Source organism: Columba livia, chromosome 2 (assembly GCF_036013475.1).
Source record: "Columba livia isolate bColLiv1 breed racing homer chromosome 2, bColLiv1.pat.W.v2, whole genome shotgun sequence".
Classification (NCBI taxonomy): domain Eukaryota; kingdom Metazoa; phylum Chordata; class Aves; order Columbiformes; family Columbidae; genus Columba; species Columba livia.
Window position 1 is genome coordinate 100,432,209 of NC_088603.1, and position 25,642 is coordinate 100,457,850.

A 25,642-nucleotide genomic window follows, 5' to 3' on the forward strand; every position below is an offset into this window, starting at 1 on the left:
TGCTACACTTGTTTTGTGGCCAGACAGGAATTTCTTTTCAGTAACTGCCCTTCAGCATGTTTTACTGACAGATTTTCTACTGTGGCATCCCCTGATGAAGAAGCATAATTTACTCCCTTCCTACTATAACAGCTGGTTCCTGGGCACTGGTATATCCACTTCTCGTTCCTCTGATTTCTTCCCAGTATTTCACAACATTTTCCCCACATTGTTGGAATTTATTGAGGCACTGTTTAATTAAAGGTACAGATAGAATGTATGAATTAACATCTCTCTTTCTGCCATTAAAACAATCTTGATTTTGTCTTGTGTAGTGTGCTTTTATGTTACTTATCTTTTCCCCTTTTGAACTTAGGGCTTTCAGATTTCATCAATAGGAGTTTGGGCAGAAGTGGTGACTGTGACAGTGCTGTGACTGCAAACCAGCTGGGGACAGGTCCTCACTGGGGTGAGCACCCTACCATGCCCCTGCCTTGGGGACATTGCTGTCTAAAGGGACAAGCCTAAAACATGTGGAAGTGACAGAAAGGCTTCTATCTGCATGAAAAACACCACAGGAATGAAGACCTCAGTTTATTTTAAATAATACTGGCCTTGTAGCTGTTGAAATTCCTTACATGATTCTTCTTCCAAGGTTAACACATTTTGAGATGCCTTTTTTTTTCTCCCCCTCCCCCGCCCCACCCCGGCCTTTGGAATAAAGAAAATCTACCCACCTCATACCAGCTTTGAATCTCAAGCCTGGTTAGTGGCAAATGTTGTAGTCTCACCTCAAAGACCATCATGCAAACTAAGTCAAAGAAGGCGCTCGAAATGCCTGAGAAGTAAATTGTAACAGTTACCCTGTTTAAAAACAGATGATTTTTTCATTTCCTAAGTTTCCCAGTCTTTTGAAGTGATACTTAGTAAAAGAAGAGCAAAGGTAGAACTTTTCAGTGTCTTCTTAGTGATGAATCTACCTGCCAAGATGCAGACTAGCTGGAAAGGCTGCAAACCCTAGATTTCACCCCCCTCCCCCTTTTTTTTATTTTAACATAATTTTTCACTTTTTGGGTTGAAGAAAAAATAGTGTAATGCCTTGTTATATCTCTCTCCCATCTCTCCCTCCTATCCAAACTTTCACAATAATGTATTTCAAGAATTCAGTAGTGATTTAAACTCTTGTGATAGCCACTAATAATTAAGAATATTCGTTCTGCCACTATTCAGTAAATTCATCTATTTATTTCAATAAGTACAGGGTAGGCAGAAGCTGAATAATACATAAAGTAAACAAAGAGTCAAGTCTGGTTAGGAAAGCAGGCATCAAGTTTCATTTCCCAAGGACATTAAATTTATAAAGTTAGTATTTCACAAATATTTTGAAATGTCTTCAAACTGGGAAACCAATAAAATAAATTATCTTCTTTTTTTTTTCTTTCATAAATTTTTGCAGAGTTAATTCTTCTGGAAATGAATTATTCAACATTTCTTTAATGCTTGAAAAGATAAAGAATATCCTTTTAGCTTTACAGATATGGGACAGCAGAATATCTGCTATTATGGAAATAAAAATTTACCTGCTTTCTTATTGTTTTCAGAATCTGTGCAATACATGCACATCAGATGAAAATCCATTCAGATATGCATTTTGATATGCAGAGGTTGCTAATTCACTTTGTAGGAGATATTATATCATTATGCAGGATATAATATAAAACAGTACACTTTTTACAGCATTTTAAAACTAACAGGAAAATTTAATAATGAACTTAAACAGAACTTTATATAAAATTATGTTTTTTCCTGACATTGATTAAAACACTAGAGAAAGGGTTTAATTTTTCATTGTTTTCTTTAGCTTTTTTACAGTAATTTTATGCAGAAGACTGGTTTTCTGAGACCTTAATTTTTAAACTTATCTTGTATTTTAAAATTGATGCTAAAGATAAAATTAAGCTAAAAATAGTTGCTTAATTTCTAATTATCATTACTTCAGATGGTATGATGGTACAGATTTAGTACTTATGCAAGTATGAATACTTGCATCTCAAAGAATGTGTGCAGCTGGTAACATGGAATTAAGGAGGCAATATACTCTAAAGGATAATGCAAGAAAAAAAGAAAAGAAACAGAATAATAACTGCGGGTTTTACTTGGCAAAGTTGTGTGCAAACAGCTGTTGCAGACTTTTACTTTGAATACTTGTGGGTGTGTTGGGAGCTTTGGATGTTTCTCTGAAAATCAAAGGAAAACAAAGTGTATATTTAATTTGAGTGAACCTTTTTATATATCTAGTCTGAATTTCAAGGTTACAATGAAGAAACAAACCAAGGTAGTCTGAAACATTATGATATCTCTGACCAAGGAATCTGCTTACCATTGACTCTGAATATGTGCTTATAATATATAAAAGTTACTGATTTTTCTGTGTATGTACAGCAGGGATATAGATTAAGGCAATGATTTCTGCTTCTTAGAGGCATGGACTTGACTTGAATCTATTTTGAGCTCTCCAGGGGAAAGTCACCGCAGACATAGGGTAGCAAAAGTCAGTGAATGGAGGGCAAGAAACACAAGTCTGGGCTTCTGTTCCCAGCTCTGTCTCTGGTTCACTTTCTGGCCCAAAATTAGTCATTTTGCATCCTCAGACATTTTTCTTAACCGCTAAAGAAGCATTGCTGATACTTAACTACATATTTGAGGTACCTCAAGGTCTCAGGACAGAAGCACTAAGTTTTATTTAAAGTTCAGTTTATTAAATGCCATGTATTTGGGCTAGTAAGCAAGTCAGGAATAGGACAATGTGAATACTAACTAGATATGATGAATTAGGGGGAAATTTAGATTAAAACTGAGGTAGAGACAAAGAAGGAAAACCACAGAAGAGGCAGAGGAAAGGAACTGAAAAAAAAAAGGGTGACAGGAGATAGGAAATATGATAAGTCTGGGGAGAAAGGAACAGGAAATGAGAAACATATCTCATTCTTGCAAAGTGCAATCCTGTGCACGATAGTGTTACCCATACATTAAGTTATTATTGTAGATTCACTGTTGGAAATAAGGTAGTTCCTGATGGTAGACACCTACCTGAAAGAAACCGCAAGCATCTCATCATCCTGCTGATACTTCGCCATTGCAATGGTGAAATGCAGGTGAGACACTTCAGGTCAGACACTTATGGGGCCTGAAGTCCCACTTAGAACAATTAAATGCAACCAATATGGAAAAGTTCAAATTGGCATGGCTTATTTCTGGAGATCACTGAAGGTGTGAATTGTGACTTGTTTAAGAATGGAATAATAAATACAGATTTCACCGTACATTTTTTGATAGTTTTAACTTGCCCACTGGTTCATGCTGTTGGTACAATTCAGCTCAGGTCTTTGCCTATAGAATACAACCCCTGTGGGTAAGATCAACAGTGACTGATTAGAATATAAACCCAAAAATTTTCGTAGGCTGTCCCCAGAATTTTCTCCGGAATGAAACAATAATGTCATGCTCTTCTACAGCCTTAAATAGATTATCATTTCCTAGTCCACCAAATTATAGGATTCATACATCTATCATTAAGATGGGGAAGTAAACAGCAATACGTTAACTGGCATAAGGCGCAAAGTAAACCATATTTTGTCTTCTAGTAAACACTTAAACATCAAACCATCTGATTATTGCCAACAGGGAAAAATGTTAAGTATTTGACAGGTAGTAAAAGCATCTGGCAGAGGACAGAGGTTTCCATTTCTACAGCTAACATTTCTACTAAAAATATCTTCAAACAATCAGGTGATCTTCAACATTCAAGATGGGTTAAATTTTTTGCTGAAAGCTTTTACCAGTCTGCAGTAATCTGTTATGACTGCGCTCAATATGAATAGTGTGGATGAAAAATGCATGGTATATTGACTCACATATAAAATGTGTAAATAAGGGGGCAGAGAGGAATGTGTGCATATGTGTTTTTATCAAACATCCTTTGTTCCATACAGAAAGTTTGTCTTCTTGAATAGGACATGCAGCCCTAGTGCAGTATTGTCTAGGATTAATTTTCTAGGAACTTGACGATTTACTTGCTTACTTCTTACGATTACCTATGTAGGAGCCAGTTCTGCCCTATCAGTTTAAGGGACACATTAAGTTAATATTCAGTATTTTCAAAAATCTCAGGTGAGAGAGAATGTCATTGCTTCTCAGGCTTCAATTGTACACAAGTCAAGATCTGGTTTCATGTAAATAACTGTGGCAGAAACAAATCCTCAGTAATTTTTTTTTCCTTTTAGTCTCCCTTTCAATCTTCTTTTTCCATCCTGAAGTCAACCATCCTTAAGTAAAGCCACAAATATCTGAAAAACACTTTTTTATCCTATCCATCTAGTCACGGTTTGTTTTCATCACTCCAGACGCTTTTGAAATCAGTGCTTGTCTCTGCATTACTTTTCTTGACAAATCATTAGAATGACGTATGTTAATTTAAAAGTAAGGAATATGAACTAGGTTTATTTTTAACTTAGCTTATGTGTCTAGAATGTGCCACACTTTAAGAAAGGCTTTTTCAGATCTCAAAGAGAATTTTTAAACCTAGGTTAGATGTCAAAACCTTTTGTCAAAACCTTTTGGCCCTGAAAGAAAGTGAAAAGCACCTATGTGTTCTGTTATTTTAATTCAAAGTGGTGAGCTCTACTGAGACTTAGTTTCATGCTATTTAGCTGTCTGACCGCTGGTTCAGGAGCTTACAGCATTCTGGGCCCAACTGTGTTAGCAAGACCTGTAACACAATTTAAGGAGCCACATGGCTTCTCCTACAGCTTTGGGGAAAGCTCGTACATCACACCCCGCAGCAGCCCATGGTGCCATGTAGACCTTGAGGGGCTGCATGTCAGTATTAGAGGCTGAGCTTTACTGGCTCAGTAATGAAGGTAATAAGCCTAGTGCAAATGCAGATTTTTTGCTCGGTGAAAGGGATGATTTCTGCCTTCATGGGAGCACTTCTTCATGGTTATCCAGACAGGTTATAAAGCCTTGATCCAAAGCTAACAAACCCAGAAGTCTTTCCCTTGTGAATTAGGTTCTTAGACGGGAGAAACCTCTTCATCTGCCCATTTGATTCAAAATCAAGTGTTTTTACGGGTAATTTTTCCTCCCTACCTGTTTGTTATTCTGCGCACTTGATTTATGGCCAAGGTGCTTACACCTCGTAGATAGAGCAGGTGTTAGACACTGAGACACCTGCAAAAGCCTGTCCTGCAGTCCCTCATCACATTGCATGTCCTCGGTGTGATTTGGTGGTCTCCAGGCGAGCACCTCAGGTGCTCTTCCCTGCCACATATAGGTGCAACACCGGGGAAAGCAAGACGGATGTTTTGAGGGTGGCCTCCTCCTATGGAATTCCTTTCACCGAAAAGCATTTCAGCAACAGGCAGGCTTTTCCTCCACATGAACTTCTGAACATCTACTCTCCTCTTAATGTTAAAGGACCAGTGTGTTTGGTTATCAAAGCATGGGGAAAGGAGCATGGTTAAGAGAGAGGTATCATTATGGCTCACTAGGATGTGAGATTTGAATTCTCCAAGGTTAATTTGAAAACCCAAGCCAAAGAGTGCAGTAGAGAGTAAAAACAGGCTTGTATCTATAGCTACTTGAACAAAGTACTAGAAAAACAGCCCCCAAAAAATCTTCTATTTCCTAGCTATGCCTTTCTGTGACCCTTACTGAGACCTGTTTGTAGTCCCCAGGTCAAATCCTTGACACTAATAGATAGACTTTCATGGCATACATCATGACCGACACTGGAGGGAAGGGGTGGAAAGAGATAGGAAAGCCTATAGTCACTGCCTGAGGCCCATGTCCCTGCAGAAGAAATCTTCATATAAATTATGTATATAACCCTGGGAAACTTTTGCTTTTGTTGTCCCAAAGGGTTTGGTATTTTGTTAAATAAATGGGAATTGAGCGCATACATTTTTTAATATCCTAAGAATTCCATGCATATGCTACAGTGACATGAAAATGGAAATACTGGCAATTATTATGAGCTAGAATTCCACCTGCATCCAGAACAATAGCAAGACCAGATCCTCTAACATCTGCTCAGGACAGGGTGATGATGTTTTGAATCATGATGGGTACTCAGCACCTGCCTGTTAACTCACACTAAAATCCACTTCATCCACAGTCTGAAAAGGTGTCTACATAATTGATTGTGTAATTTCTACTATTTCTTGCTTTCATGTGAGCTGGTATGCCTTTGGAAATCGCCTTTGTTACACAATATACTGATCATAATGTTGACTCTGTTGCACCCTCAGCAAATACGAAATCGGAAGATATAGTTTCCTCCCACTGAAGTTGTGCAGTCAGCACTATAGCTCTTAGGGACACGCTTTCCATCTACATTTTGTTAAGTGTCTTCTATAAAGAGATTAGAGATTGTAGCTGCAGATTGCAGTTATTGCCATGGTAGAAATAACTATATATAATTATTAATGGGAATTGTACTTAAGGAAGGATTGAAAATGAGTACTTTATGATCTAGACTGTGTTAATATTAAGTAGTTATGTATTTTAGTAAGTATAAATATTGAGATAATATTTCTGTCACCAGCCACAGCAAATACATATTTCTTACTCTTTATTTTTCAGTGAATTTCTACAGAAATGATCGTGTCAGAGACTTATCAGATCAAATTTTATATTTATTCTTAAAAGAACCCAACCAACCAATGAAAAACCAACCAACAAACAAAAACAACAAACAAAAACAACAAACAAAACAGGCTGCATGGGGTCAGCGAGAATTCTTCCTACTGCTCCATCCATTCTCTTTGCCTTCAGTGCTATAACAGAGGGAGTCCTTAGGAACGTGCTTTGTAAGTCTTGATTTTTTTTTCTAATAGTTAAGTTGGTGGAACTAGTTGAAAAGCACGAAATTCTGCTGCATAAATTATCATTAACAATGTGGTTTATTTTTGTTTGGCAGTTGAAATTTTAATGTAATGTTCTGCTGAAATCCTGAGATTCAGTCAAGTTTTAACAAGCTACGGCTAGAAGGACTTTGCATTATTTTTATGTATTTGTTATTGAAATTCTTGATAAATGTTGCAAAGATTCCACCTGTGAGCTGTTTTTCACTTTCTAGCTAATATTAAATACTTGCCACCAGAGCCACATTTTTTGATGGTGATTTGTCACATGGCATTATTTCTGCTCCTAGAGTGGATGAATGCAACCTTCATCAGGTTTCTTGTCTGAAGCCTCACAAGAAACACATTTCAAAATGAAAGTCATCAGTATGTATGTGCATAAAATTTTCCATAAAGATGTACTAGTAATATTTTCTTGCATGAATGTTTATGACAAGGGGATGTGAAGACTTTCAGCATGGGTGAAATGGATACATATTTTAATACTGAGGAAAATTTAATAGAAAAAGTTTGTGTTGTTCAGCCAACTGTGTTTTGTTATAGTCAGCATTTATCTAGGAAAAGATACTCAGGAGGCTTAGAAAAGTCCAGAGAAAAGGTTCCTGTGACCCACAGTAGCCTTTGGCTAAGCCCCCTGTCCTGGGAAGATGGGAATGCTGGGGCTTTGGGTTGCTGTTCCTCAGAGCATATGAAGGTGCAGTTTTAGATGTCAAGGGGAAAAAGCTGAATTTTCCTATCTTTTCTCCAGCATGCTTTCCAAAGTCTCAAGCTAGCAGGATTGAAACTTGCTGCCAAGCCTGGCTATGGTTGTTTTTTGGGGGGTTAAATGAACCCTGGTGTGTTTCTCACAGGCAATGCTATTTGTTTTCTTTAAAGCATCAGGTGGTCCTTCTAGAAATCAGTATGGGGGCATCATACAGACTCCATGTGTGCCAACCCGACCCCAGGCCCTCTGGCCAATTGCTGTTATGGGAGATGTTCGCACATCAGTGGTTTTGTGCACACAATTGTCCAGAATTGGTGCAAAAATGTAGGTCACTGATTCCTCGTCTGGATATGGGCCTGACCCATCTCCTCTGCCAGTCCTTGTGAGCATCATGCTTCTTCAAGTTTTTCTAGTGAGTCTGTGTAATTAATCTTAGCCCACTGCGAATAACCCTCAGCAAGGACTCACAGCTGCGGATTAAGTTGTTTGGTGGTAAAACTTGTAAAAAAAATCTCCCCAGTGGGTCTTCCCTGATCACATGAATGGTCATGCAAACTTTGAGCATCCTTGAAGCCCAGAGGGAATACAGTCAGTGCTCTGTGACCCCAGCCACCATTTCACACTATAATTTCAACAAAAAAATCAACTTAAAGCAGGACTGCAGTTCCCAGGATGGACTTCCAAGAGTGCAGATTGGAGTCACAGAGGTACCTGTCCGTGAGTCGTTTCTCCTGCCTGTCATTCTGGGTGGACCCAGGGGGTTTACGTGTGGTCCCAGCAGGGTGGGTGGCCGACCAGGGAAGCCTGGTGGACTGAGAAGGATGGAAAAGCCTGCAGCATCCTTTCATGTGAGGATCTGTTGCTAATCTCTGACTATTTCCTGTAAGTTGCGTTAATAGGTGAACAAAATTAAACCTTCAGTTATAGATTTTGTTATGTGGAGCCAGAAAAGGGTTGAGTGTTGGGGTTGAGCTTGATTTGAGGGAGGAGTGGGATCTGAAAGCTATAGATGCTGTTTTAATGCTTTCCTCCAGTAATGATGATAATGAATGACGTAAGCCATTCCTTAAGGCTGATGATTAATCCTAATGAATATGTTTCATACATATGTTTCACAGCTGTCATTAAGCTTCCATTTTAACCACTCTTCCCCTTTCCCTGCTCCCACCAATGCCTGCAATCTGCAAACTCTTATTCCCTGTAGGTATTTTGATAGAGAAACAGACAGGTAACGATCCCGGTGTCAGGCTGTAAGCCATGCAACTGTCAGTTCATATTGTGTCTGACAGTCATTGACAGCTTGCTTCTTCAGTTTTACTGAGATTAATATTCTTCACATGTTTTATTTATATTTACTGATCTTGCTGCAGTGAAATTTTAAAGAGACATTTTCGTGTTAAAATTCCCTCTTAAAGATCAAATCTGCATTTTCTTCAAAATTTAGATTTACATTTTGTCAATATTACTTGTGGAATTTTTGCACGTTCCTAATGGCCTGATCATATGCATGATGCTTTATTCATACAGTGGTCAATAAGTCTTATCCTGATAAACCCCTAGGATCATCATCTTGGGAACCTCCTCATCCTTGGAAACACATCCGCACACAGTTAACTTGAAACAAGGCAGCATCTTCACAGCAGAAGACTACATGGATGCATATAATTATTCATGTGTGCAAGGATTTGAAAGATTCAATTTCTGTAAGAGTAACATTGTCTACCAGGTAATGCTATGGAACTTTAAAGTATTCACCTGAGTAAATGATTGCAAGAGAGCCTTTGTACTCTCTGATGAAACTCTCATAGTTTTCTGTCCATTTGGGCTGAATCACCAGCTTTCTACATGCTTGGACTGAAATAGCACCAAGCCAGGATGTTGGAATTGTAAATAGAATGCAGGAAATTATACTTAAGCCAGAAGAAGCTTAAACACAAAAGACAGAGATAACTGGAAATTTGGGGGGAAAAAAAATCTAATTTTATGCCCATTTTTATAAAAATAGCAATAGGTTATTTAAATAGTTTACATTAAAATAATGTTTGAAAAATGCAGAATTATATATCTATGTATATAAACATATATTTTTACATTACTTAAATGCAAAGACAAAAGCTGAGTCTTATTTTTTCTGCTATGGCTGCTTTAAAAAGCACTAGTCAAATGCCCACTCTTTAGTCAAGGATTTTTATTTGTTGTCCTATATGAGTGCAGGCTGACTTATTTGACCCAATGTAGGGAAATACAGGTCCTCATATTGAACATCTTTGTATGTTTATGAATTGGAAACTTTCCAATTCAGGACTACTTCTAACCCCTCTGATGTTTCAAATAGCTTGTCTCTTGACTTCCCTGATAAATCAGCCAATTCCAACCTCATCCAGCCTTGAGATGACAGTGGTGTTTTATCTCTTTTTGCCTTCCTTTCTCTCCCAGTCTCCATCATGAAGTTCAACAAGGTGAAGTGCAAGATCATGCACATGGGTCAGGGCAACCCCAAGCACAAATACAGGGTGGGCAGAGAATGCATTGAGAGCAACCCTGAGGAGAAGGACTTGGGGGCATTGGTTGATGACAAGCTCAGCATGGCCCAGCAATGCATGCTTGCAGCCCAGAAATCCAACCGTGTCCTGGGCTACATCAAAAGAAGTGTGGCCTGCAGGTTGAGGGAGGTGAGTTTGCCTCTCTACACTGCTCTGTTGAGACCACACCTGGAGTTCTGTGTCCAGCTTTGGGGCCCCCAGCTTAAGAAGGACATGGACCTGGTGGAGAGAGTCTAGAGGGTGGCCACAAAGATGATCAGGGGCGCAGAGCACCTCTCCTATGAAGACAGCCTAAGAGAGTTGGGTTTGTTCAGCCTGGAGAAGAGAAGGCTCCAGGGAGGCTTTATAGAAGCCTTCCAGTACCTAAAGGGGGCCTACAGGAAAGGTGGGGAGGGACTTTTTAGAAGGGCATGTAGTGATAGGAGAAGGGGTAATGGCTTTGAACAAAAAGAGGGAAGATTTAGATTAGATGTAAGGAAGAAATTCTTCACTATGAGGGTGGTGAGGCACCGGAACAGGCTGCCCAGAGAAGCTGTGGATGCCCCATCCTTGGGAGTGTTCAAGGCCAGGTTGTAAAAGGGGCTTTGACCAACCTGGTCTAATTGAAGATATCCCCACCCATGGCAGGGGGTATGGAACTGTATGATCTTTATGGTCCCTTCCGACCCAAACTATCGTATGGTTTTATGATTCTATGATTGTATTTTTCCTATTGCCATGGTAATACAGCTAGGTACACAGAGAAGAGCAACAAGCCAGTTGCGTCTAAAACTTTGCACAATGGCAGAACTGCTAGCTAAATAAAGGGCATTGCTGATACATGGCTCCTGCAGGAATATTGGCTGGGAGGTGGTCTCCTTTTTTATCTCCTCTCCTTACCAAGCATTTACAGGTGAAAACACAAATGGGGAGATGGAAGACAACACATCAGGATTTCTAAAACAGGTATAGGAGAGAAAACTAGCATAAAATAATAGTACAGTAGCACAAAAGTGTGACATTTCATTCAAATCATCAGCTCTTGCAGCCTCTAATGAAAATACGGGCGATTTAGAACTTCTTCAGTGAAAATGACCCTGCCTGGGACCTCAGAGAGGGGATGTATTGTTAATGAAGAAACAGTGGCACAAACAATCAAGGACACAGAAAAAACAAATAATCAGTGGAAAGCCCGTCCATTTAGACTGATAATACTCTTCAGAGTCTTTGGTGTGAAATGAATAATAATCTACCCTTCAGTGAGACTTCAAGACAGCTCCCCCCCCCCGCCCCAATAATTGTAATAAAGTAGTACAAACAGAGATCCCTTTGATTTTTCCTAAACCGAAATGAAACAGCAGATGAATGAGCTGTAGCTTTTTACTCTTCTGGATGGGTTTCATTTACATTCAGTTCATTAATTATTTTTAGGGAGAAAAGGTTTGGCTTATTTTCAGCAAAAGAAATGCTGATCATTCTCTTAGGGATATTATAAGAATGTCGAGGAAAGCCATAAATATTTTATAAAGACTGACAATAGAGTTTTCTGTACTACGGAAAAGTCAATGATTTTTGAAAAGGGACATATAATGATTTTCTAACTAAATGCAAAAACGAGTTGGCAGTTATTTTAATATTAGTTAATAAATATTGACATTAGTATTTCAATGAGTGTAATAAGGCATATTGAATATTGGATATTGGAAAGTCATGACTTGTTCAGCAGTATTATTACGAAAGCTTAACTATTTCCACTGAAGCTATTAAGCAATCTTTGCAGGAAGCCTCAGTAACTTCTCAGAATAAATCCAATAAGACTATGCAAGAACTAACACATGTTCTCTGCATCATATTGTGAGCTCATCTATTTTGCTGTCTGACTTTAAAACAGCATTGCACAATAGGTTACGTGTTTATGTCATCCTCATACAAAATCAGCCTTAATGCAAAACCGGTTAAAAAGGCAGCATCAGGCATATAGGTAATCTGAGTCAGCATACTTTGCCTTGTTTTGTCACACAGTTATTCAGAAACACACTGTTAGGAAAAAAAAAAAAAAAAACAAACAACAAAAAAGCTATAAAATATCCAGAGGTCACCCAGAGTCTGAAATGTCAGCTGTTATTCATGTTGTTAACATATTATTGCAGAGACAGTCAGAAAGTTATTATTCCATGATGACTCTTGAGTTTTCAGAAGCTTTTAGTCCCAAAGTTACGACTTCCCCAACCAAAGCCAAAATCCACAACTGGTTTCAGAACTGTTGCATTTCTGGTGAGGGATACCCCTGGAATACCTGGTACCATACGAATTAAAAATGACATTATTCTTGTTGGCTTCAGGGCTGATAATCACTGTCTGCTGAGAACACACAGCAGTGAATAGTGGGAGAGGAAACAGAGTGAATGGAATCCTGGTGCTTTGGCTAGAAGTTCATTAACAGACACACCAGCAACAAATGGACCAAATCTAAAAACTGAATTTTTTTTCAATATATAAAATTTCCATCAGAAAATTCCTTAGCAGCATTACTGTTTCCTAATAAAACAGCCCCAGTCTCTAAGCAGTGTATTTTTTAGGGACCAGCACATCCTTGTCCCTGGATGCCCACTCTTGGCTTCCTCTCTTCAAAAGCCCCTGCTACGCTGGCATGGATGCTCACTGAGCTGGATAGGGTAACAGATCTAGCTGAAAAATAGCCTGGTTTTGATAATCTTTATCCTGATCCAGATGAAATTGTTCGAAATAAAGCGTGAGAGCGGGAGAAACTGAAGCGGGCTGATGTAAGAAACGCTGCTCACTGATGGAGAGCGATGACCCTGTCTCTGTGAGCGCTACCACGCCATCCTCACCTTGAACTTGGCTACATATTCCCTGACCCCGCTCTTCTGCTGGCCCTGCTGCTCCCCTGACCTCACTGTGACTCGATTTAAAGTCTCAAAACAGCTGAAAAGTAACCCAGGGAAAAAAAAAAAAAAGCTATTTGCTTAAATGGGCTCAATAAGGGGTCCCTCCCAGGGAAAAGGGAGGACCCTCACTGGCTCCATCAGCTTAAAACTGTCTTGAAACTGCTTCCCTGGGTGTCTTGCCAGGGGCTGCGTAAGAGCAAGAGAAGCAGTTTCTGCATTGCAATGTTTAATCCTGGCTAATTTTAAAACGTAATGTAAAAAGCCTTCCTTTCTTTAAAAAATGCGATTTGTGACCCTTTCTTTTAGAAATACACATGCACACATGCAGTATAAATTCCTATGGAAAATGTGTTGATTTAGAAAGTGGAGTGAGCAGAGCGGGGAGAAAAACTAGAGAGTCTCTCTTAGTCTTGGTATTGTCAAGAATGCCAAGTCTGTTTTTCCCCTGTTTGGGGATAAGGACGTTGGAGGCTTTTGAGGAAGGGACTGGCATTTTATTATGAGCTTTTTCACAGTTTAGATGAACTGGGAATGATACTATAATTTTAAGAAAGGTTTGGGTTTTTTTTCTCCTATATGATTTTGCATGCTGAAGTTAAACAGCTGTTGCAAGTAAGAAGGAAACATATTTTTCCCACTACATCTTTTGATTCCACCAGATGAACTGAGTTTCTTTGGCATTATTACTTTTTTAAAAAAAATTCAAAAGACTAGGCAGTTAAACTTAACCCAGATATGATTTTGCTGGTTTAAAGTTACTTTAAAACAAAGGTCAGATTTGGCCAAACCTTTTAATTGCTCACGACCCCATTATTTTCTGTCCCACTTTCCTCCTCTCTTTAACTATATGTCCCATTGTTTCACTAGGGATTGAAGTTAGATTTACTGGCTGGCAATTACAAAGATTGCTCTTTAGCCCCTTTGCCCCTTTCCCTGTTTTAAAAAATAACAGGAGAAGGATGGAGAGGGGAGAGGGAAGCCTCAGAGGGGTTTGTTTTTTGGGTTTTTTTCCCAATCTCCCTGTAGGCTGCTGGTGTTATACCACTTCTTTTTAGGAAAAGTGCAAATACAAGCCAATCAATTCCCTTCAGCTCCACAGGACTGCAGCTTCCTTGAACAATGCAAACATTCAATTGCCTTGTTAACTGTCCCATCTGATTTTATTAGATTTTTTTTTTCCCCTGCACTATTGTTTTTCATCATTTTTATACATATTTACCCTTATGTTATGTTTTTGCTGTCAGCCAGAGCAACAAATAGGCTTTTATTAGCCTGCAAGCCACACAGAGGGGAGCAGGAGTGGTCAGCACTGGGTGTACAATCACCTCCCCTCCTGTATTACTAAACCCCCTGCACCACAGTGGGATTCCCTCCCCAAAGAGATGAAGTTCTCGCCGGGTCCTCCTCCCCCTTCAGACTTTCCACTGGCATGAGCGCAGGCATTTGCTTTAGTTTATGACCGTTCGCAGAGACTGTGGGGGACGTGCTGGGTCAGCACGTCCTATAACTCCTCCGGCCAGCAGAAGCAACCGCGGGGGCTGCCGCCACCCCCAGGAGGTCCCCCTCAGCCGCAGAGGGGTTACGCTTGGTTTTGGTTGTGGCAAATTCCTCTCCCGGCAGATTTCCCAACTCAGGAGTCCCCTTTGGGGGTTTATATCATCATGAGATTACACCGACTAGGACTGAATCTGATCCCGTATTTATATCCAAACAGCACATAAACCAGTAGTAAAACTGCACACAGACACAAATAACACATGCTTGCACATCCTCTGCTGTGTTGCGATCCTAGTGGTGCTGAGACTGGTGTCCGGACACTTCAAACCTTGGTTTTAAAGAATTTGTAACGCGTCTATTAAATTGCAGCCTTTGCTGAACCTGTCAAGAAGGGTTTCTTTCCCAAATGGAAACTGTCCAAAAAATTATGCATGGACGTTTTAAAGTTATGCAAGGTCAGAAAATACAAACAGAACAAAACAAAGTTTAAAAAATGTAGGGTGATTGAACAGCCCCAGGACAAAACTGTGAGCTAGCAGAGACCATTCCTTTCAATCATACACACTTAGCTACATGAAATCAGGGCAGCAGTGAGTTACATGTGGCTGAGGTAGGGTCATCCTCCCCCTCAAACACAGTTTAGATTCCAGTTTTCTAAGCATTTTCCATCCTGGCTTCATTTTAGGCTAATAGCTAGAGTGAAAAAAAAATGCTCCTTTGAAATGGGTGGGCAGGTGAAAGTGTCCTTGTTTTGCCTGCTACAGCAAGAGCAAGCTCTGGGGTGCAGGGGGAGGCAGGTGGGATGTCAAACCCATGGCTGGCCGGGATTCAGTGCTTGCATTAGTACATGCTCCTGCCTGTGCTATCGACAGATGTCCCAGTAGCAAAAGCCCATCCCTTTTTCCCCCAAACACTAGCAACAACAGCTAGGCTGAAGACAAGGCGAAGTACTAAGCACACTCTGATTCATAGGTGCTTTTAGAGAGTTTGGTGCACTGATGAATTACAAATTTATGATCTCCCCCACTACCCAAACTGGCCCTCTGACATAAATTGCCATTCCTGGTTTTCAGTGATTTTCCCCTTCTTTAGTTGAATCCTAAACTCAGTTAATCTCTGCTCGCTGGATTAGTAAAAACATTTTTGTCTTCTTTCGAGCTGCACTTTTTGTGATCTGTATTTTTAAATTCCTAACAAGCAAGTTGGAAAGGAAATACTAAATGTTCACTGGCTATGACTGTGAAATCAGATCAACCACAAGTGACTTAAAGTCTTATTGATGAAAATTGATAAATGCAAGGTCTAATTTTTTTCTGTTTGTTTTTTTTTTTTTTCATGTAAGTGAACTCTGAAAGGCTTTTGAAGCAAGTGTAAAAAAGAAAAAACAAAACCCAAAATAACTGTCTAAAATCATATCTCCAAAGAAAATTATCTCAAAATACGGAAAAAGGTCAAATAATTAATAATTTAGAACTTGTGCATTCAGCTTCCACTGAGTACAACCATTTTGCAAGCTGAAGGCACTCTGGAGCCAGTGTAAACCAAAAACACCAGGATGTTGAAAATTAAAGCTCTAGGCCTGAGCGCAAACTGCCTCCCTGTGTATGTGTTGCAGCACAAACAATACCTTGTGTTGGGAAAACATCACTCCCCCTCTGTCCAGGGAAGCCTGGCAGACATAGCAGCAGCGAGACATGAAAAAGCTGGAGTTTGAGCTGTACCTCTGTCATTACCTCCCCGCCTCTCATGGAAGGGAGGTCCCTGGCCAGGATTTATAATACTCCGATTTCTCCTGAGGTAATTTGATGAACAACTTTTCAGAAAGGCTGCCAGCAACCTCCTGTTCCCCTTCCCCTGCCACTGTTTCATTATGTCCTTGGCCTTGTACTGGTTTGTCCAGCCACATGGTGAACTGGATGAGGAAGCTGAATCCCTGCAAAAAGTCAACGTTTATTCTTATAAATGTGTTTCTTATATGTTTCCTATTTATTTGTCTATTTTATCTTTTCTGGGTGTGTTTTGTTTGTTGTTGTTGGTTATTTTTATTTTTTCTGGAGGACCAGGTCTGCCATCCAGCCTCCTGCCCAGCCAGGACAATACAGCAAGAGAGACACAAGAGGAATGAGTTGCTGTTGAGGTTCAGAAATGGCACAGGGCAGCTAAAGCATCCTTCAGCCCAATGAGTGCCAGATGACTGGCTTTAGTTCGTTTGGAGACCCACTGCCTGCTATGGTTATTTTATATATATATATATATATATATATATATATGTTTATCAGCACGTCTGCAAACATCAATTCTCTGCTGAAGTGTCCCTAATTTACACCAAAGCAACATGAAGGCAGCATATCTGCAGAACACTGCTGCCTGACTGCTGTTTTGACTTGCTTTACACAGCTGTGAATACAAGGTAGAAGGCAGTGGAAAATTAGGAACAGAATGGCTAAGGATGTTATAAACAATGCCTGTGAGGTTAATTTAAATTTAGCTTATGTTTCTCAAGAGCTATTAATGAGAGATCGCTTTGCATTCTTAGAAACGGGGAGGGGGTGGTATCCAAGTAAATTGACACTGTTATCAAAACAACAAAAGAAATCCCTGGAGGCCATTTAGAAGCTGTCTGAACCAGGTTTCCCAAATAATGTTAATTGTGTTCTTCCCTGCTAGTGTGTTAAAGCATGCATATGAAGATATAAGCAATCATAACAGAACGCACGAAGTCACACATACATGATGTGCTGCATATTCTTCTTGCTCTTCTTCCTTCATCACTCAGGGTACTTATATCTGCCTGCTGCTCTGACGTTACTCCTTTCAAAGGAATAATTGCAGAGAACAGACTTCACTCTTTGGTTTATTGGCAGCTGAAAGCACTCGAGTACTGCAAGGATTAAGTCTTATATTTAGAGGGACACCTTTCTGTTTCATGTTCTTGGGAAAGCTAGGGGTTGTTAGGGATGCATGGGCAGGTGTGTGACCAGCTTAAAAATGAAATATTTTTTTTAATGACTCAGTGTTTATTTTGTTTTTATATGTTTCGATTTTCATTTAACTTAACATCAAATCCTTTTTCTTTCAGGTACCCTAAGAAAGGTACGAGGTTCTTTAAATACCAGCTTAATCCTCCACTTGCTCTGCTCCTCAGACACAGCGCTACAGAACGTAATGGACAAATGCTTCAGATTATACCATAGTTTAAAATGCATTTTTCAATTACATGAGTATATAACATTATCTAAACAAATAGTCTAATTGTGTATACATATGCAGCTTTTTAATAGGATGGTGCAATCAAAAATTGCCATACAATTCTTAAGGTCCAGTATTTCAAATGTATTATTAATCTCTTAATGAAAGCATGTGAACTGCTCCATGCTTCACTGTAGAAATCCCTTTTTTCATTTTTCTTTTGTTTTGTTGTTGTTTTTTTGTTTTACCTTTTACTGAATGCAGGTAGCAGATTGTTTTGGCCTATTGGAAACAATTAAATCAAAGTCCATGGGGCTTTCTACAGCTGTATTTAATAGAGAAGGGCAGACTCCTTTCTGCTGGTTAAAGTGGTTGCTGTGATGCACAGTTATTTTTATTTTTGTGAGAAAGTGAGATTTTGAAACCTTAGAAATAAATGATGGACTTGGCAGGGAAAAAATAATCGGTTATAAGTCAGCATAAATGCAGTGGTCTGTATTTACTCTGTGGTGTGTATCTAAATTTCTATTTTGATTCAGGAATTTAGCCTGATAGATTAATCTATGTTTAGTGAGAGATGCAACTCATGCTACCTGTTTCAACAGTGAATTTGCATTAAATAAGATGGGTAAGAGGAAAGCTGAATGCCCCATTTGCACATTAAAAGCTGATCATTAATCCTATATTTTAACCTTACAACTGTCAGGAGCTATTATTTCCCCAAGAGCCTGACAGTTCAAGGGATAAACTGGAGTGGGTCCCATTATAAAGGTCTATGAATAGACGTCAGAATAGTTTGCGCATCAAACCGCAAAGGCTATTAAATGCGATACTTTAAGAATCAACTTATAGCTAAATTAAAGCTGAGGGATGTGAATCTTAGGATAGATTTTAATAAAGCAGAAAATGTGACATATAGGGAGGCATTTTAAATACAATTTGGCAGATGTAAAGATTTGGAAAAAAAAAAATCAAGTATTTTTAACCATTAAAAAAAATATGTTTTCAGCCTAGTGCTTGGAAAATCATGCCACAGTCCGCCATAGCAAAGAGATCAAACAAGGAGAGATGCTGAATTGCTGCTTTCAAAATTATGTTCTCAAGTAACTCTAGAGCAGATCAATAAGAGAGCTGATAGCTTACGAGACAAGTCAACAAATGCAACGCAAGAAAAGAGGACCAAAGAGCTGTCTTTGTACAAAAAAATTAGTCTCTAACAGGACATCCTGCTGAGTTTTATCTGAGTTCATTAGGCTTGAAGACTGAGATCTGCTAATACCACATGAAAAGTTCCAGGCATTTGCAAAACCAAATCCAATGTGATGCTGTATTTAAGCTTGTTAAGAAGTTGAAGTTAATGCTAAAACCTGCTTGAACGGGCTATCGGGAAACAACGCTGCACAAGCGGTACCATATCCACACTTAAAGAAAGCTGAAAGAAATCACGTAAACTCTGTGTAGTTCTTGTGAGGCTTTTAAACACCACACTAGACTGACCCTCCAAAAATAAATGTTGGGAAAACAAAATGATTCTCCAGTATGTTACTTCTGCTTTCCCCCAACGGGTTTCAAACCAAGTCAGGGAATCGGGCCCAACATATGTAATTACAAGGGCAGAAGTGCAGAAAGACTGACAACTTCACTGTACTGGGAACAATTTTGTCATCTCACATTAATTTCTACAATTTCTTTCTCTTAAGTAGTTTATATCCCAGAGTCCTCAAAACAGGGTGTGCTTTAAAAATTATACATCTTCCTCTGCATTCTGAAAGTTAACAGTTGTTTATTATCCAAAATAGACTACTGACATAAAAATGAAATCACGATTTGTTTCCATAGCTGAAAATGGAGCTCCTCTCTTGCTGCAGCTGGAAGAGGTGAAGACAAAGAGAAGTTTATCATAGACAGTTCCTTCAGGTTGTTTTGTTTAGAGCCAGCTCAGTCATAAATGTAAACTACAGAAAGCTCCTCATTTTTTACTTCACCTATTATCACAGATTTTAGTATTCCGGGAGAGGGAGAACTGAAAGCTCTGTGCTGTGGTTTGACCATAATGTCTAGTAAATCATTGTCTCTGATAACTTTGGATTAGCTATTCCTGCCTTTTTTATATTGTCAAATGCAATTAACTTTTAACAACTGCATGGTCTAGTAATATTTGATTCTTTTGAACTGAAGGCATGTTATCTATAGGCATGTGTCTGTGTGAATGTATAAACACACATTAAAGGAATTAGGTACTTTACTATGCTCTTAAGCTGTCTAAACAAAATAGAAAGTGCCAGTACTGAGGATGTCTGTTCACTCAGCTCCTTGTATGTGTACATTATGGTACCATCTTTAATAGCACAGACACATACTAATTTTACTGTAAAGCATAATTTAAGTTTCAGGAATTAGCAGCAATTCAATAGTTTGTTACTTTCAGAGTTCAGGTTTTTTATCCCATGCCTTATTTACCGTATGGTATTCAAACACTTCCCTCAAAAGGAATAATTAAATTCCCATGACATTTTCTGTGGCGACCAGTTCTGCAACATTTGAACACTTCATGAACATAAATTATTTTACCTCCCTCTTAGCAGTTTCTTTTAGAACTCATTCCAATCTTACTGCTCTGAGTTCTTAGTATAGTGAAATCTTGGCTTAGCCCCTGTAATCTGTCCTGAAATAATGTATTCGAGCATAAAATAGTGAGGACACTAGTCTATAACTGAGGACATGGCATATGTGGTTCAGTCGGCGCTACCAGCTGTAAGAAACCTGAGCATCCTCAGTTACAGCAAAATCTTCTTAGAATTTAGCGACTCCAGTTGAAGAGGTAGTGATGGAACATGTGCAAACTGTGATTTTTCACAGACTTATAACACAGCCAAATGTATAACGAGAATAGCAAAACGCAAAGCTCTAGTACAGGGAACCTCTACAGATTTTTCAGGCTCTAGTTTCAAATTGTGGAGGTGCTAGAACAATTCCCAGAGAAGATACAGAATGGTTCAAGATGAGCAAACCAACCTGGTTTCCGTTAATCTCATTCTCAAAAACAGCTAAACAGTTTTGGCTGAATTTGTCATTAAAATTCAAGCCTGAATCAGACACTCTGCATGCAAATGACAGCAGAGATGGCTAAACTCTGATAAAATTTAGCTGTTTGCCAAGACAGGCTTACAAAGGCAAAGTGTCAGGTAGGTTTGTCCTTTAGTGCTGTGGATATACACAAATGTAAAAATCTTGTTATGGGTAACACCATGTGTGTGATACAGATGTGTATGTGCCATGTGAGCGCAAATGCGCCCGTGCAAATATACGCAAAGATCATACATTTTGTCTTGTTCAAGATTATCACCTATATACAGTGACCATGTATAAATTGGGATCAGTTATGCAAGCAAACGGGTCTGCTGCTTGAGAGCCACTCGGCAGCAATGGTACTTCCTACTTCAGTACAAACAGGATGGTCCAGATTATAATCTTATTAAGGAGAATAGATTCAGAAATCATGTCCTACTTTTGTTAAATGCAGCACTGGTACGTTACATGGATTGCTTATGGTTTGAAACGCTAGCTATGTATCTGGCTTGCAAAAATGGCCTGATTCATTTGAGAAATTCTAAATATTACCATTAACAGAACTTTCTTCTTTAAACCCATAAATCAAGCTGTGTTTCGGAAAAAAAAAAAAAGAAAAGCTTGTGTTTATCACCTGTAAAGAAGTTCTTGTTGTCTTTTGTTGCAGAGAGCCAAGTGTAATCGCCAGGAGAGGAAACGATCCAGTTCAGCAGCAGCCTCGGCAGGAAAGCTGCCTGCCAGGTGCGTGAAGTGTAAGAATATCTGTGCTGGCTATGTACGCACCAAGGGTTTGATTTGCATTAAAACAGTGCTGAGTTGGAGGGAAAAGAATGAAAGAGAGAATAGGCACCTACCCCACCACCCTGTCTCTGCCTGCTGAAAAGGTTTGGGTTTCACGGCAGAAACACAAATACAGCATGAAGCTAAATAATTAAAGCCTGGCATTACAGGCCAAAGTCATTTCTTGTTATCAGGAGAGTATTTTTTTGTGTGCAACAGACAAAGCTTATTTTGAAAGATTTCAAATGTGTTCCTAAGAGAAAACATAATCTCTCGTAGCATTTGCAAAACTTGTATTACCCCAGGAAAAAAAATACCTGACACCACTGAGCACATGGACTTATCTGCAACCTAATACTGTTATTGTAAGAGTTTGTATAGCTCACTTCCTGCTTTTAGGCTTACACAACAGGATATTTAAATCACAAAGACAATCAAGAAATGAGGCAAAATGCTCTTGATATTAAAAGTATTCCAGTTGCTTTACTGCTCTAATTCCTTACAAAGTGAGTCGCAGAATTAATGACTCATTCCTGGAGTCGCGCTGCCTAAACAAACTTCAGGCAAATTAAAGGCAGCCAGCAGGCAGGTTCAGGGTTTATCAGCTGTCCCACTATGCTGTGAAAAACGTATAACTTACTATTATAATGGCAGCCACTACCCCTTACTACTGTTAACAGTCTGTCACTGTTCCCATTGTTAACTTGGTCTTTGGGGTTTAATATCTCACCTGTATCACATTGCATCAGGTCGAAACTTGGCACACGGGTGTGTTCGGATGGTACTCTCTTTTTTTAAAAAAAAATAAATTAGATCAATCAGGTCTAAGAAATATATGTTTTTCCCTTTACTTTCAGGCACTCTTTATGGACTTCTCAATTCTGGACACAAACAAAAGTTTAACTTTTCATTGAAAAAGTCCCTAAGTGTTATTCAATTGGTCCATTGAATCTTCTGGTTCCTATTCAGTTTGTTTGACCGTGTTATTTTTATTGTACAGGTCTTTATCTGAGTGGGCACTTCTCAGCTTACACTTTCCTGATCTACCACCTTTGAATACTGGGAAAAAACGAATTAACCCATAGTGAATTGCCATTAGACCCTGTTTTTTTCTCTGGCTTGTCTTTGGGGCAGACTTTCTGTTCTATTCAAAGTATATTTATCCTCTTTTAGCTGTGTGACTGCCTTTCTCTGATTGAACAGCCAGCTCAAAGAAGGTGCAAAAATGCCTCAGCAGTGGTTGTCATACAGGGTTGTCATATGCAGGGACAGGAGTTGGACTCGATGATCCTTGTGGGTCCCTTCCAGCTCAGGACATTCTATGATTCTATGAATGGATATAAAACTTGCTAAACACTGTGTTAAGTAAAAATGCCAAAGCCCGATTCCCAGCACAGGTACCATGCATGACTTGTGCCATGGCTTGCTCTGCCTGGGTCAGAGGAGATCTCAGAGTATTTCATTGCAGCAGTAGTAAGCACAGCTCTCTGAAAGTACTGACCCATTTTGCAGCTACAAAAAAAATGACATTTAGAGAGAAAAACTGACTCATTCAGCAAGAGAGCAGAGTGCACCTCCCCCCTAGCCCCGTACATACGGCTGCAACAGGGTCAGACCCAGCTCAGCGCCCTGTGCGCAGGACAGAGATGCGCTGTTCTGCATCCCATGCTGCAGCAGGCTGCAGGCAGTGCCCGGGAGAGGGGAGCACGGTGTGTCCCGTACCACAGGCAGGTGGGCACCACAGCAAACACAGCCAGGCAGTAATAGCCTGGGATCCAGATCAGCTACCTCAGCGACGCGGTCCTTTCTCTCTCCTCGTTCATCTGCTCAGCAGAGGGTTCTTTGACCGGCCCTGCCCCTGCGCTGGGACTCAAGCTGTGTGGGGTGAAAAGAGGCCAAGTCTTACAAACCCTTGGTAAAGACTGAGTATCTACTCATGTGCAGCTCACGTGAAGTTCAACTTAGATTAATAGTTGCTCTTCTAAATGCGTTTTGCATTATCGATGAAACAAATGCACTAGTATGAGGATGAATGTAACTCATTCATGGGTTTATGGGCCCAAAGGTCAGGGAGTAGAGGACGCTGCAATAGCTTTGATGGTTACATTCTTCCATTCATATCTCTGATAAAGTTTAAGTGTAAAACTCGTGGAATTTCGCATTAACTGTACAACTGAGGAAACTGCTAAATGCACTTATGTGAATCCAGATAAGCAGAAACTTAAGGTTATATAAACTAGTCACATATGCCCCTGCTTTTGATAAAGCAGGCAGCCAGTGGGATTGTATATGTGCTAAATAAACGGCATTAGATGAAGTAATGCCTTTTTTAGACATTTTCCACTTTGCATTTGGAAGTCAGAAGGATCTGGAAAACTACATTTTTTAGAAATATGGTGGGAAACTATTAAATAAGAATGTTGCTGTCAGTCTCTTGCATGCAAATCTTACAGGGTCTGGAAATCACCAGTGAACTTTGGAGAGAATTTTACATTTAATATGGACTAAACACATTTAGTAGTCAAGGAGAAAACACTTGGCTACCAACCAAGCAAATACTTCCTTCCAAAAATGTTCTAGTGAGCAACTGAAAACTGAGGTCATTCATGCAAATATCCCAGCCACCAGCACTTTTTTTATAACCAGATTATGGCTACTATGCCCGCCTTACGGCAGAGTGGTGTGGAATCTGAGCAGAAAACCTTTGAAAATAAAGCTAATGTAGTTATATACTCCTTGAAGAAGCACTTCTGAAGGAAATGAGGAATGTGCTGGGGTACTGTTAATGCTCTGCCATGTGTCCTCCTCCGAGAGGCAGAGCTGGAAACAGAGCTGATTTCAGGAGCAGATGTTGAGCCGTTCGGTGGGTGGGGGTCTCCAAAGCCAGCCAGCTTTGTTGTGAGTCCTGCAGCAGAGCAACTCCCCAGCCCATGACTGAGATCTCACCAGTTGCCTGTCTCTGGTTCTCACAGCTGAGGTCAGTGGCGGGAGCATGGGTTCACATCCAGCTTTTCACACCAGCTTCCACTCACTGACCTCATGTGCACTTGGCACTGGGACCACCGTAACAGTGGCTGGGGTTACATGGCAAGAGGGCTCCTGGCCTCTCTTCATGGTACCTTGACCCCTTTTCCCATTTATGCCTTATGTTGTCTCTCCTATGGACTACAGACGTACAGATACATGTGTGAGGTCAGTTCAACCTAGTGGAGCCTTCAGGGAGTTAAGTGGTAAATGGTGAACCCAGTTCTCTTTAATTCTGTACAACAAACAAACCAACAAACAGAAACTTTAGCAAGCACACCAAATGGAGTTGCCAGTATGTGCTCATATGCATCCTCCTTCTCTGGAGAGACAAAACATTGGCTTGGACAGTACCAACAGCATCATTCTGCGAGCATTTTTGGCAGTGTTGTTACCACACTTATTCTGCAATGTATTTTTATTACAGCAAGTCCCATCAAAATAAATAGGATCCTGGACTCTTTAGATGGTAGAGGGATTTAGCATGACATATTCTAATGTCTTAGGGAAAAATATGTGGGATATTACACAGCATCACACTTTACAGCAATAAAAGTATGGTCAGTGGTACATCTTGTATTACAAGAACATTGTCATACTGCTGATGTGAAGAGCAGATCTACCACATTTGACTTTATTAAGTGTAGCCCTTTTGTTATATAAAGCCCCTAGGAGCTAACAGGATGCTTGCACCATTGATATTAATGGGATCCTTTGCAATAAAAATAGTACTCAGTAATCTTTTGCACAGATGAAGGAATCTAAGAGTTGCTGGCATATGTGATAACTGCTTTATTGAGTGAGTACATCACCGCTTTTGTCAGAGAAGCAAACAAAAACGTAAATAGAAAGAAAAAATAAAAGAGGTATTGCTCCACAAAAACAAGATTCAAAATATCTCCCAAATAGCCTGTTAATCTCCTTACAAAGCGAGATAAGTGTTTTAGAATAAAACTGTTGCTTATTCTCACGTAGGGAGCTGCTTTAGTTTGGTTATTCTGCAAACAATTCCGATGGCAAAAGCTACTCCAGCCGGCTTCCTCG

The 25,642-nt window shown here is 39.7% G+C and overlaps 1 long non-coding RNA gene across 1 annotated transcript in view; it reads right to left on the bottom strand.

The window, feature by feature from the left end:
• The window catches only part of LOC135578587 (uncharacterized), a 63,953-nt gene extending 42,351 nt beyond the window's left edge, over positions 1 to 21,602 (bottom strand). The window contains exon 1 of the long non-coding RNA XR_010470394.1: positions 21,429 to 21,602. This is a non-coding gene — a long non-coding RNA (uncharacterized LOC135578587). The remainder of the gene's footprint in view (positions 1 to 21,428) is intronic.
• Between the last annotated feature and the right edge of the window lie 4,040 nt (positions 21,603 to 25,642).